Raw genomic sequence first — 13037 nt, forward strand, 5'->3', positions numbered from 1 at the left:
CAACTTTTGGGCATGCCGGAACCACCAGTCAGATGTGCCGGAAACACGTGCCGGAGACGCCGGAAGCAACTGCCGAGCACGTCGCAACCACCTGCTCAACTCGCCTGAACCACCTGCCGGACACGCCAAAATCACCTGCCCGCTACACCAGCACCACTTCGGGGACAAGCCGGAATCACGTGAGGGGCATGCCGGCACAGCCTCTCAGACTGAACCTCGTGCCGGACACCACAGAACCACCTGCCGTACAGACCGGAACCACCTGCCGGACACGCCGGAACCACCGGCTCGACCCGCCGGAACGACCGCTGGACATGCAAAATCACCTGCCGGCTACGCCGGAAACACTTGGCGAACACTCCGGAATCACCTGCCGGGCATGCCGGAACCACCTCTCAGATATGCCACAACCACGTGCCAATGACCCCGGAAGCACCTGCCGAGCACGCCGGAACCACCTGCTCGACTCGCCAGAACCACCTGCCGGACACGCAAAAATCACCTGCCGGCTACGCCACAACCAGTTGGGGAACACTTCGGAATCACCTGCCGGGCTTGCTGGAACCACCTGCCGGTCATGCCAAAATCACCTGCCAACTACGCCAGTACCACTTGGCGGACACTGTGGAAACACCTGTTGGGCCGGCCGGAAGCACATCTCAGACGTGCCAGAACCATGTGCATGAGATGCTGGAACCACACCCCGAACAGACGGAAAACACCTGCCAGACCCGTCTGAACAACCTGCCGAGCACGCCGGAGCCACCTGCTCGACTCGCCGGAACCACCTACCTGACATGCCCAAATCACCAGCCGGGTATGCCAGAACCACTTGGCGGACACTCCGGAATCATCTGCCGGACATGCCGGAACCAGCTCTCAGACACACCAGAACCACGTGCCGGAGACGCCGGAAGCACCTGCCGAGCATGCCGGAGCCAAATGCTCGACTCGCCAGAAACACCTGCCGGACACGCCAAAATCACCTGCCGGGTACGCCAGAACCACCTGGCGGACACTCCGAAATCACCTGTCGCGCATGCCGGAACCACCTCTCAGACGTGCCGGAAGCACGTGCCGGACATGCCAGAATCACCTACCGGACAGACCGGAACCACCTGCCGAGCACGCAAGAGCCACCTGTTCGACTCGCTGGAACCACCTGCCGGACAGGCCAATATCAACTGCTGGCTATGCCAGAACCACCTGGGGGACGGTCCGGAATCACCTGCCAGCCATGGCGGAACAACCTCTCAGACGTACCAGAACCACCTGCCGGAGAAGCTGGAAACACGTCCTGGACAGTCTGGAACTACCTGCCGGCCAAGCCTGAACCACCTGCCAAGCACAACGGAACAACCTGCCAGACACGCCAAAATCACCTGCGTGTTATGCCAGAACCACTTGGAGGACTCTCTGGGATGACCTGCCGGGCATGCCGGAACCACCTCTCAGACGGGCCGGAAGCACGTGCCAGACACGCCGGAAACAACTACCGGACAGTCCGGAACCACCTGCCAAGAACGCCGGAGCCACCTGCTCGACTCGCCGGAACCACCTACCTGACATGCCCAAATCACCAGCAGGGTATGCCAGAACCACTTGGCGGACACTCCGGAATCATCTGCCGGACATGCCGGAACCAGCTCTCAGACACACCAGAACCACGTGCCGGAGACGCCGGAAGCACCTGCCGAGCATGCCGGAGCCACCTGCTCGACTCGCCAGAAACACCTGCCGGACACGCCAAAATCACCTGCCGGGTACGCCAGAACCACCTGGCGGACACTCCGAAATCACCTGTCGCGCATGCCGGAACCACCTCTCAGACGTGCCGGAAGCACGTGCCGGACACGCCGGAATCACCTACCGGACAGACCGGAACCACCTGCCGAGCACGCCGGAGCCACCTGTTCGACTCGCTGGAACCACCTGCCGGACAGGCCAATATCAACTGCTGGCTATACCAGAACCACCTGGGGGACGGTCCGGAATCACCTGCCTGCCATGGCGGAACCACCTCTCAGACGTACCAGAGCCACCTGCCGGAGAAGCTGGAAACACGTCCAGGACAGTCTGGAACCACCTGCCGGCCAAGCCTGAACCACCTGCCAAGCACAACGGAACAACCTGCCAGACACGCCAAAATCACCTGCGTGTTATGCCAGAACCACTTGGAGGACTCTCTGGGATGACCTGCCGGGCATGCCGGAACCACCTCTCAGACGTGCCAGAACCATGTGGCGGACAGTCCGGAATCACCTGTTGGGCATGCGCAACCACCTCTGAGACGTACCAGAACCACATGCCGTGCAGGCTGGAACCACCTACCGGACAGACCGGAATCACCTTTCGGGCATGCCGGAACCACCTGTCAGATGTGCCAGAAACACGTGCCGGAGACGCCGGAAGCACCTGCCAAGCACGTTGGAACCACCTGCTCAACTCGCCTGAACCACCTGCCGGACATGCCAAAATCACCTGCTGACTATGCCAGAACCACTTGGCGAACACTCCGGAATCACTTGCCGGGCATGCAGGAACCATCTCTCAGACATGCCAGAACCCCGTGCCAATGACCCCGGAAGCACCAGCCGAGCACGCCGGAACCACCTGCTCGACTCGCCAGAACCACCTGCCGATCACGCAAAAATCACCTGCCGGCTACGCCACAACCAGTTGGTGAACACTTTGGAATCACCTGCCAGGCTTGCTGGAACCACCTGCCGGTCATGCCAAAATCACCTGCCAACTACGCCAGAACCGCTTGGCGGACACTGCGGAAACACCTGTCGGGCCGGCTGGAACCACATCTCAGACGTGCCAGAAACGTGTTCATGAGATGCTGGAACCACACCCCGAACAGACGGATACCACCTGCCAGAACCGCCTGAACCACCTGCTGAGCACGCCGGAACCACCTGCTCGACTCACCGGTACCACCTCCCTGACACGCCAAAATCACCTGCTGGGTATGCCAGAACCACTTGGCGGACACTCCGGAATCATCTGCCGGACATGCCGGAACCAGCTCTCAGACACACCAGAACCAAGTGCCGGAGACGCCAGAAGCACCTGCCGAGCATGCCGGAGCCACCTGATCCACTCGCCGGAAACACCTGCCGGACTGGCCAAAATCACCTGCCGGGTATGCCAGAACCACCTGGCGGACACTACGGAATCACCTGCCGCGCATGCCGGAACCACCTCTCAGACGTGCCGGAAGCACGTGCCGGACACGCCGGAAACACCTACCGGACAGACCGGAACCACCTGCCAAGAACGCCGGAGCCACCTGTTCGACTTGCTGGAACCACCTGCCGGACAGGCCAATATCAACTGCTGGCTATGCCAGAACCACCTGGGGGACAGTCCGGGATCACCTCCCAGCCATGGCGGAACCACCTCTCAGACGTACCAGAACCACCTGCCGGAGAAGCTGGAAACACGTCCTGGACAGACTGGAACCACGTGACGGCCATGCCTGAACGACCTGCCGAGCATGGCGGAACCACCTGCCAGACACGCCAAAATCACCTGCGGGCTACGCCAGAACCACTTGGACGACTCTCCGAAATGACCTGCCGGGAATGTTGGAACCACCTCTCAGACGTGCCAGAAGCACGTGGCGGACAGTCCGGAATCACCTGTTGGGCATACGCAACCACCTCTGACACGTACCAGAACCACGTGCCGTGCACGCCGGAACCACCTACCGGACAGACCGGAATCAACTTTTGGGCATGCCGGAACCACCAGTCAGATGTGCCAGAAACACGTGCCGGAGACGCCGGAAGCACCTGCCGAGCACGTCGCAACCACCTGCTCAACTCGCCTGAACCACCTGCCGGACACGCCAAAATCACCTGCCCGCTACACCAGCACCACTTCGGGGACAAGCCGGAATCACGTGAGGGGCATGCCGGCACAGCCTCTCAGACTGAACCTCGTGCCGGACACCACAGAACCACCTGCCGGACAGACCGGAACCACCTGCCGGACACGCCGGAACCACCGGCTCGACCCGCCGGAACGACCGCTGGACATGCAAAATCACCTGCCGGCTACGCCGGAAACACTTGGCGAACACTCCGGAATCACCTGCCGGGCATGCCGGAACCACCTCTCAGATATGCCAGAACCACGTGCCAATGAGCCCGGAAGCACCTGCCGAGCACGCCGGAACCACCTGCTCGACTCGCCAGAACCACCTGCTGGACACGCAGAAATCACCTGCTGGCTACGCCACAACCAGTTGGGGAACACTTTGGAATCACCTGCCGGGCTTGCTGGAACCACCTGCCGGTCATGCCAAATTCACCTGCCAACTACGCCAGTACCACTTGGCGGACACTGTGGAAACACCTGTCGGGCCGGCCGGAACCACATCTCAGACGTGCCAGAACCATGTGCATGAGATGCTGGAACCACACCCCGAACAGACGGAAAACACCTGCCAGACCCGTCTGAACAACCTGCCGAGCATGCCGGAGCCACCTGCTCGACTCGCCGGAACCACCTACCTGACATGCCCAAATCACCAGCAGGGTATGCCAGAACCACTTGGCGGACACTCCGGAATCATCTGCCGGACATGCCGGAACCAGCTCTCAGACACACAAGAACCACGTGCCGGAGACGCCGGAAGCACCTGCCGAGCATGCCGGAGCCACCTGCTCGACTCGCCAGAAACACCTGCCGGACACGCCAAAATCACCTGCCGGGTACGCCAGAACCACCTGGCGGACACTCCGAAATCACCTGTCGCGCATGCCGGAACCACCTCTCAGACGTGCCGGAAGCACGTGCCGGACACGCCGGAATCACCTACCGGACAGACCGGAACCACCTGCCGAGCACGCCGGAGCCACCTGTTCGACTCGCTGGAACCACGTGCCGGACAGGCCAATATCAACTGCTGGCTATGCCAGAACCACCTGGGGGACGGTCCGGGATCACCTGCCAGCCATGGCGGAACCACCTCTCAGACGTACCAGAACCACCTGCCGGAGAAGCTGGAAACACGTCCTGGACAGTCTGGAACCACCTGCCGGACAAGCCTGAACCACCTGCCAAGCACAACGGAACAACCTGCCAGACACGCCAAAATCACCTGCGTGTTATGCCAGAACCACTTGGAGGACTCTCTGGGATGACCTGCCGGGCATGCCGGAACCACCTCTCAGACGTGCCAGAACCATGTGGCGGACAGTCCGGAATCACCTGTTGGGCATGCGCAACCACCTCTTAGACGTACCAGAACCACATGCCGTGCAGGCTGGAACCACCTACCGGACAGACCGGAATCACCTTTCGGGCATGCCGGAACCACCTGTCAGATGTGCCAGAAACACGTGCCGGAGACGCCGGAAGCACCTGCCAAGCACGTTGGAACCACCTGCTCAACTCGCCTGAACCTCCTGCCGGACATGCCAAAATCACCTGCCGACTATGCCAGAACCACTTGGCGAACACTCCGGAATCACTTGCCGGGCATGCAGGAACCACCTCTCAGACATGCCAGAACCCCGTGCCAATGACCCCGGAAGCACCAGCCGAGCACGCCGGAACCACCTGCTCGATTCGCCAGAACCACCTGCCGATCACGCAAAAATCACCTGCCGGCTACGCCACAACCAGTTGGTGAACACTTTGGAATCACCTGCCAGGCTTGCTGGAACCACCTGCCGGTCATGCCAAAATCACCTGCCAACTACGCCAGAACCGCTTGGCGGACACTGCGGAAACACCTGTCGGGCCGGCTGGAACCACATCTCAGACGTGCCAGAAACGTGTTCATGAGATGCTGGAACCACACCCCGAACAGACGGATACCACCTGCCAGAACCGCCTGAACCACCTGCTGAGCACGCCGGAACCACCTGCTCGACTCACCGGTACCACCTCCCTGACACGCCAAAATCACCTGCTGGGTATGCCAGAACCACTTGGCGGACACTCCGGAATCATCTGCCGGACATGCTGGAACCAGCTCTCAGACACACCAGAACCAAGTGCCGGAGACGCCGGAAGCACCTGCCGAGCATGCCGGAGCCACCTGCTCGACTAGCCAGAAACACCTGCCGGACACGCCAAAATCACCTGTCGGGTATGCCAGAACCACCTGGCGGACACTACGGAATCACCTGCCGTGCATGCCGGAACCACCTCTCAGACGTGCCGGAAGCACGTGCCAGACACGCCGGAAACACCTACCGGACAGACCGGAACCACCTGCCAAGAACGCCGGAGCCACCTGTTCGACTCGCTGGAACCACCTGCCGGACAGGCCAATATCAACTGCTGGCTATGCCAGAACCACCTGGGGGACAGTCCGGGATCACCTGCCAGCCATGGCGGAACCACCTCTCAGACGTACCAGAACCACCTGCCGGAGAAGCTGGAAACACGTCCTGGACAGACTGGAACCACGTGACGGCCATGCCTGAACCACCTGCCGAGCACGGCGCAACCACCTGCCGGACACGCCAAAATCACCTGCGGGCTACGCCAGAACCACTTGGACGACTCTCCGAAATGACCTGCCGGGCATGTTGGAACCACCTCTCAGACGTGCCAGAAGCACGTGGCGGACAGTCCGGAATCACCTGTTGGGCATACGCAACCACCTCTGACACGTACCAGAACCACGTGCCGTGCACGCCGGAACCACCTACCGGACAGACCGGAATCAACTTTTGGGCATGCCGGAACCACCAGTCAGATGTGCCAGAAACACGTGCCGGAGCCGCCAGAAGCACCTGCCGAGCACGTCGCAACCACCTGCTCAACTCGCCTGAACCACCTGCCGGACACGCCAAAATCACCTGCCCGCTACACCAGCACCACTTCGGGGACAAGCCGGTATCACGTGAGGGGCATGCCGGCACAGCCTCTCAGACTGAACCTCGTGCCGGACACCACAGAACCACCTGCCGGACAGACCGGAACCACCTGCCGGACACGCCGGAACCACCGGCTCGACCCGCCGGAACGACCGCTGGACATGCAAAATCACCTGCCGGCTACCCTGGAAACACTTGGCGAACACTCCAGAATCACCTGCCGGGCATGCCGGAACCACCTCTCAGATATGCCAGAACCACGTGCCAATGACCCCGGAAGCACCTGCCGAGCACGCCGGAACCACCTGCTCGACTCGCCAGAACCACCTGCTGGACACGCAGAAATCACCTGCTGGCTACGCCACAACCAGTTGGGGAACACTTTGGAATCACCTGCCGGGCTTGCTGGAACCACCTGCCGGTCATGCCAAATTCACCTGCCAACTACGCCAGTACCACTTGGCGGACACTGTGGAAACACCTGTCGGGCCGGCCGGAACCACATCTCAGACGTGCCAGAACCATGTGCATGAGATGCTGGAACCACACCCCGAACAGACGGAAAATACCTGCCAGACCCGTCTGAACAACCTGCCGAGCATGCCGGAGCCACCTGCTCGACTCGCCGGAACCACCTACCTGACATGCCCAAATCACCAGCAGGGTATGCCAGAACCACTTGGCGGACACTCCGGAATCATCTGCCGGACATGCCGGAACCAGCTCTCAGACACACAAGAACCACGTGCCGGAGACGCCGGAAGCACCTGCCGAGCATGCCGGAGCCACCTGCTCGACTCGCCAGAAACACCTGCCGGACACGCCAAAATCACCTGCCGGGTACGCCAGAACCACCTGGCGGACACTACGGAATCACCTGTCGCGCATGCCGGAACCACCTCTCAGACGTGCCGGAAGCACGTGCCGGACACGCCGGAATCACCTACCGGACAGACCGGAACCACCTGCCGAGCACGCCGGAGCCACCTGTTCGACTCGCTGGAACCACGTGCCGGACAGGCCAATATCAACTGCTGGCTATACCAGAACCACCTGGGTGACGGTCCGGGATCACCTGCCAGCCATGGCGGAACCACCTCTCAGACGTACCAGAACCACCTGCCGGAGAAGCTGGAAACACGTCCTGGACAGTCTGGAACCACCTGCCGGCCAAGCCTGAACCACCTGCCAAGCACAACGGAACAACCTGCCAGACACGCCAAAATCACCTGCGTGTTATGCCAGAACCACTTGGAGGACTCTCTGGGATGACCTGCCGGGCATGCCGGAACCACCTCTCAGACGTGCCAGAACCATGTGGCGGACAGTCCGGAATCACCTGTTGGGCATGCGCAACCACCTCTTAGACGTACCAGAACCACATGCCGTGCAGGCTGGAACCACCTAACGGACAGACCGGAATCACCTTTCGGGCATGCCGGAACCACCTGTCAGATGTGCCAGAAACACGTGCCGGAGACGCCGGAAGCACCTGCCAAGCACGTTGGAACCACCTGCTCAACTCGCCTGAACCACCTGCCGGACATGCCAAAATCACCTGCCGACTATGCCAGAACCACTTGGCGAACACTCCGGAATCACTTGCCGGGCATGCAGGAACCACCTCTCAGACATGCCAGAACCCCGTGCCAATGACCCCGGAAGCACCAGCCGAGCACGCCGGAACCACCTGCTCGATTCGCCAGAACCACCTGCCGATCACGCAAAAATCACCTGCCGGCTACGCCACAACCAGTTGGTGAACACTTTGGAATCACCTGCCAGGCTTGCTGGAACCACCTGCCGGTCATGCCAAAATCACCTGCCAACTACGCCAGAACCGCTTGGCGGACACTGCGGAAACACCTGTCGGGCCGGCTGGAACCACATCTCAGACGTGCCAGAAACGTGTTCATGAGATGCTGGAACCACACCCCGAACAGACGGATACCACCTGCCAGAACCGCCTGAACCACCTGCAGAGCACGCCGGAACCACCTGCTCGACTCACCGGTACCACCTCCCTGACACGCCAAAATCACCTGCTGGGTATGCCAGAACCACTTGGCGGACACTCCGGAATCATCTGCCGGACATGCTGGAACCAGCTCTCAGACACACCAGAACCAAGTGCCGGAGACGCCGGAAGCACCTGCCGAGCATGCCGGAGCCACCTGCTCGACTAGCCAGAAACACCTGACGGACACGCCAAAATCACCTGTCGGGTATGCCAGAACCACCTGGCGGACACTACGGAATCACCTGCCGTGCATGCCGGAACCACCTCTCAGACGTGCCGGAAGCACGTGCCAGACACGCCGGAAACACCTACCGGACAGACCACAACCACCTGCCAAGAACGCCGGAGCCACCTGTTCGACTCGCTGGAACCACCTGCCGGACAGGCCAATATCAACTGCTGGCTATGCCAGAACCACCTGGGGGACAGTCCGGGATCACCTGCCAGCCATGGCGGAACCACCTCTCAGACGTACCAGAACCACCTGCCGGAGAAGCTGGAAACACGTCCTGGACAGACTGGAACCACGTGACGGCCATGCCTGAACCACCTGCCGAGCACGGCGCAACCACCTGCCGGACACGCCAAAATCACCTGCGGGCTACGCCAGAACCACTTGGACGACTCTCCGAAATGACCTGCCGGGCATGTTGGAACCACCTCTCAGACGTGCCAGAAGCACGTGGCGGACAGTCCGGAATCACCTGTTGGGCATACGCAACCACCTCTGACACGTACCAGAACCACGTGCCGTGCACGCCGGAACCACCTACCGGACAGACCGGAATCAACTTTTGGGCATGCCGGAACCACCAGTCAGATGTGCCAGAAACACGTGCCGGAGCCGCCAGAAGCACCTGCCGAGCACGTCGCAACCACCTGCTCAACTCGCCTGAACCACCTGCCGGACACGCCAAAATCACCTGCCCGCTACACCAGCACCACTTCGGGGACAAGCCGGAATCACGTGAGGGGCATGCCGGCACAGCCTCTCAGACTGAACCTCGTGCCGGACACCACAGAACCACCTGCCGGACAGACCGGAACCACCTGCCGGACACGCCGGAACCACCGACTCGACCCGCCGGAACGACCGCTGGACGTGCAAAATCACCTGCCGGGTATGCCGGAAACACTTGGCGAACACTCCGGAATCACCTGCCGGGCATGCCGGAACCACCTCTCAGATATGCCAGAACCACGTGCCAATGACCCCGGAAGCACCTGCCGAGCACACAGGAACCACCTGCTCGATTCACCAGAACCACCTGCCAGACACGCAGAAATCACCTGCCGGCTACGCCACAACCAGTTGGGAACACTTCGGAATCACCTGCCAGGCTTGCTGGAACCACCTGCCGGTCATGCCAAAATCACCTGCCAACTACGCCAGTACCGCTTGGCGGACACTGTGGAAACACCTGTCGGGCCGGCCGGAACCACATCTCAGACGTGCCAGAACCATGTGCATGAGATGCTGGAACCACACCCCGAACAGACGGAAAACACCTGCCAGACCCGTCTGAACAACCTGCCGAGCACGCCGGAGCCACCTGTTCGACTCGCCGGAACCACCTACCTGACATGCCCAAATCACCAGCCGGGTATGCCAGAACCATTTGGCGGACACTCCGGAATCATCTGCCAGACATGCCGGAACCAGCTCTCAGACACACCACAACCACGTGCCAGAGACGCCGGAAGCACCTGCCGAGCATGCCGGAGCCAGCAAAATCACCTGCCGGGTACACCAGAACAACCTGGCGGACACTCCGAAATCACCTGTCGCGCATGCCGGAACCACCTCTCAGACGTGCCGGAAGCACGTGCCGGACACGCCGGAATCACCTACCAGACAGACCGGAACCACGTGCCGAGCACGCCGGAGCCACCTGTTCGACTCGCTGGAACCACCTGCCGGACAGGCCAATATCAAGTGCTGGCTATACCAGAAGCACCTGGGGGACGGTCCGGAATCACGTGCCAGCCATGGCGGAACCACCTCTCAGACGTACCAGAGCCACCTGCCGGAGAAGCTGGAAACACGTCCTGGACAGTCTGGAACCACCAGCCGGCCAAGCCTGAACCACCTGCCAAGCACAACGGAACAACCTGCCAGACACGCCAAAATCACCTGTCGGGTATGCCAGAACCACCTGGCGGACACTACGGAATCACCTGCCCCGCATGCCGGAACCACCTCTCAGACGTGCCGGAAGCACGTGCCGGACACGCCGGAAACACCTACCGGACAGACCACAACCACCTGCCAAGAATGCCGGAGCCACCTGTTCGACTCTCTGGAACCGCCTGCCGGACAGGCCAATATCAACTGCTGGCTATGCCAGAACCACCTGGGGGACAGTCCGGGATCACCTGCCAGCCATGGCGGAACCACCTCTCAGACGTACCAGAACCACGTGCCGGAGAAGCTGGAAACACGTCCTGGACAGACTGGAACCACGTGACGGCCATGCCTGAACCACCTGCCGAGCACGGCAGAACCACCTGCCGGACACGCCAAAATCACCTGCGGGCTACGCCAGAACCACTTGGACGACTCTCCGAAATGACCTGCCGGGCATGTTGGAACCACCTCTCAGACGTGCCAGAAGCACGTGGCGGACAGTCCGGAATCACCTGTTGGGCATACGCAACCACCTCTGACACGTACCAGAACCACGTGCCGTGCACGCCGGAACCACCTACCGGACAGACCGGAATCAACTTTTGGGCATGCCGGAACCACCAGTCAGATGTGCCAGAAACACGTGCCGGAGACGCCGGAAGCACCTGCCGAGCACGTTGCAACCACCTGCTCAACTCGCCTGAACCACCTGCCGGACACGCCAAAATCACCTGCCCGCTACACCAGCACCACTTCGGGGACAAGCCGGAATCACGTGAGGGGCATGCCGGCACAGCCTCTCAGACTGAACCTCGTGCCGGACACCACAGAACCACCTGCCGGACAGACCGGAACCACCTGCCGCACACTCCGGAATCACCGGCTCGACCCGCCGGAACGACCGCTGGACATGCAAAATCACCTGCCGGCTACGCCGGAAACACTTGGCGAACACTCCGGAATCACCTGCCGGGCATGCCGGAACCACCTCTCAGATATGCCAGAACCACGTGCCAATGACCCCGGAAGCACCTGCCGAGCACGCCGGAACCACCTGCTCGACTCGCCAGAACCACCTGCCGGACACGCAAAAATCACCTGCCGGCTACGCCACAACCAGTTGGGGAACACTTCGGAATCACCTGCCGGGCTTGCTGGAACCACCTGCCGGTCATGCCAAAATCACCTGCCAACTACGCCAGCACCGGTTGGCGGACACTGTGGAAACACCTGTCGGGCCAGCCGGAACCACATCTCAGACGTGCCAGAACCATGTGCATGAGATGCTGGAACCACACCCCGAACAGACGGAAAACACCTGCCAGACCCGTCTGAACAACCTGCCGAGAACGCCGGAGCCACCTGCTCGACTCGCCGGAACCACCTACCTGACATGCCCAAATCACCAGCCGGGTATGCCAGAACCACTTGGCGGACACTCCGGAATCATCTGCCGGACATGCCGGAACCAGCTCTCAGACACACCGGAACCACGTGCCGGAGACGCCGGAAGCACCTGCCGAGCATGCCGGAGCCACCTGCTCGACTCGCCAGAAACACCTGCCGGACACGCCAAAATCACCTGCCGGGTACGCCAGAACCACCTGGCGGACACTCCGAAATCACCTGTCGCGCATGCCGGAACCACCTCTCAGACGTGCCGGAAGCACGTGCCGGACATGCCGGAATCACCTACCGGACAGACCGGAACCACCTGCTGAGCACGCCAGAGCCACCTGTTCGACTCGCTGGAACCACCTGCCGGACAGGCCAATATCAACTGCTGGCTATGCCAGAACCACCTGGGGGACGGTCCGGAATCACCTGCCAGCCATGGCGGAACCACCTCTCAGACGTACCAGAACCACCTGCCGGAGAAGCTGGAAACACGTCCTGGACAGTCTGGAACCACCTGCCGGCCAAGCCTGAACCACCTGCCAAGCACAATGGAACAACCTGCCAGACACGCCAAAATCACCTGCGTGTTATGCCAGAACCACTTGGAGGACTCTCTGGGATGACCTGCCGGGCATGCTGGAACCAC

Source organism: Equus caballus, chromosome 23 (genome assembly GCF_041296265.1).
Source record: "Equus caballus isolate H_3958 breed thoroughbred chromosome 23, TB-T2T, whole genome shotgun sequence".
Taxonomy (NCBI): Eukaryota; Metazoa; Chordata; class Mammalia; order Perissodactyla; family Equidae; genus Equus; species Equus caballus.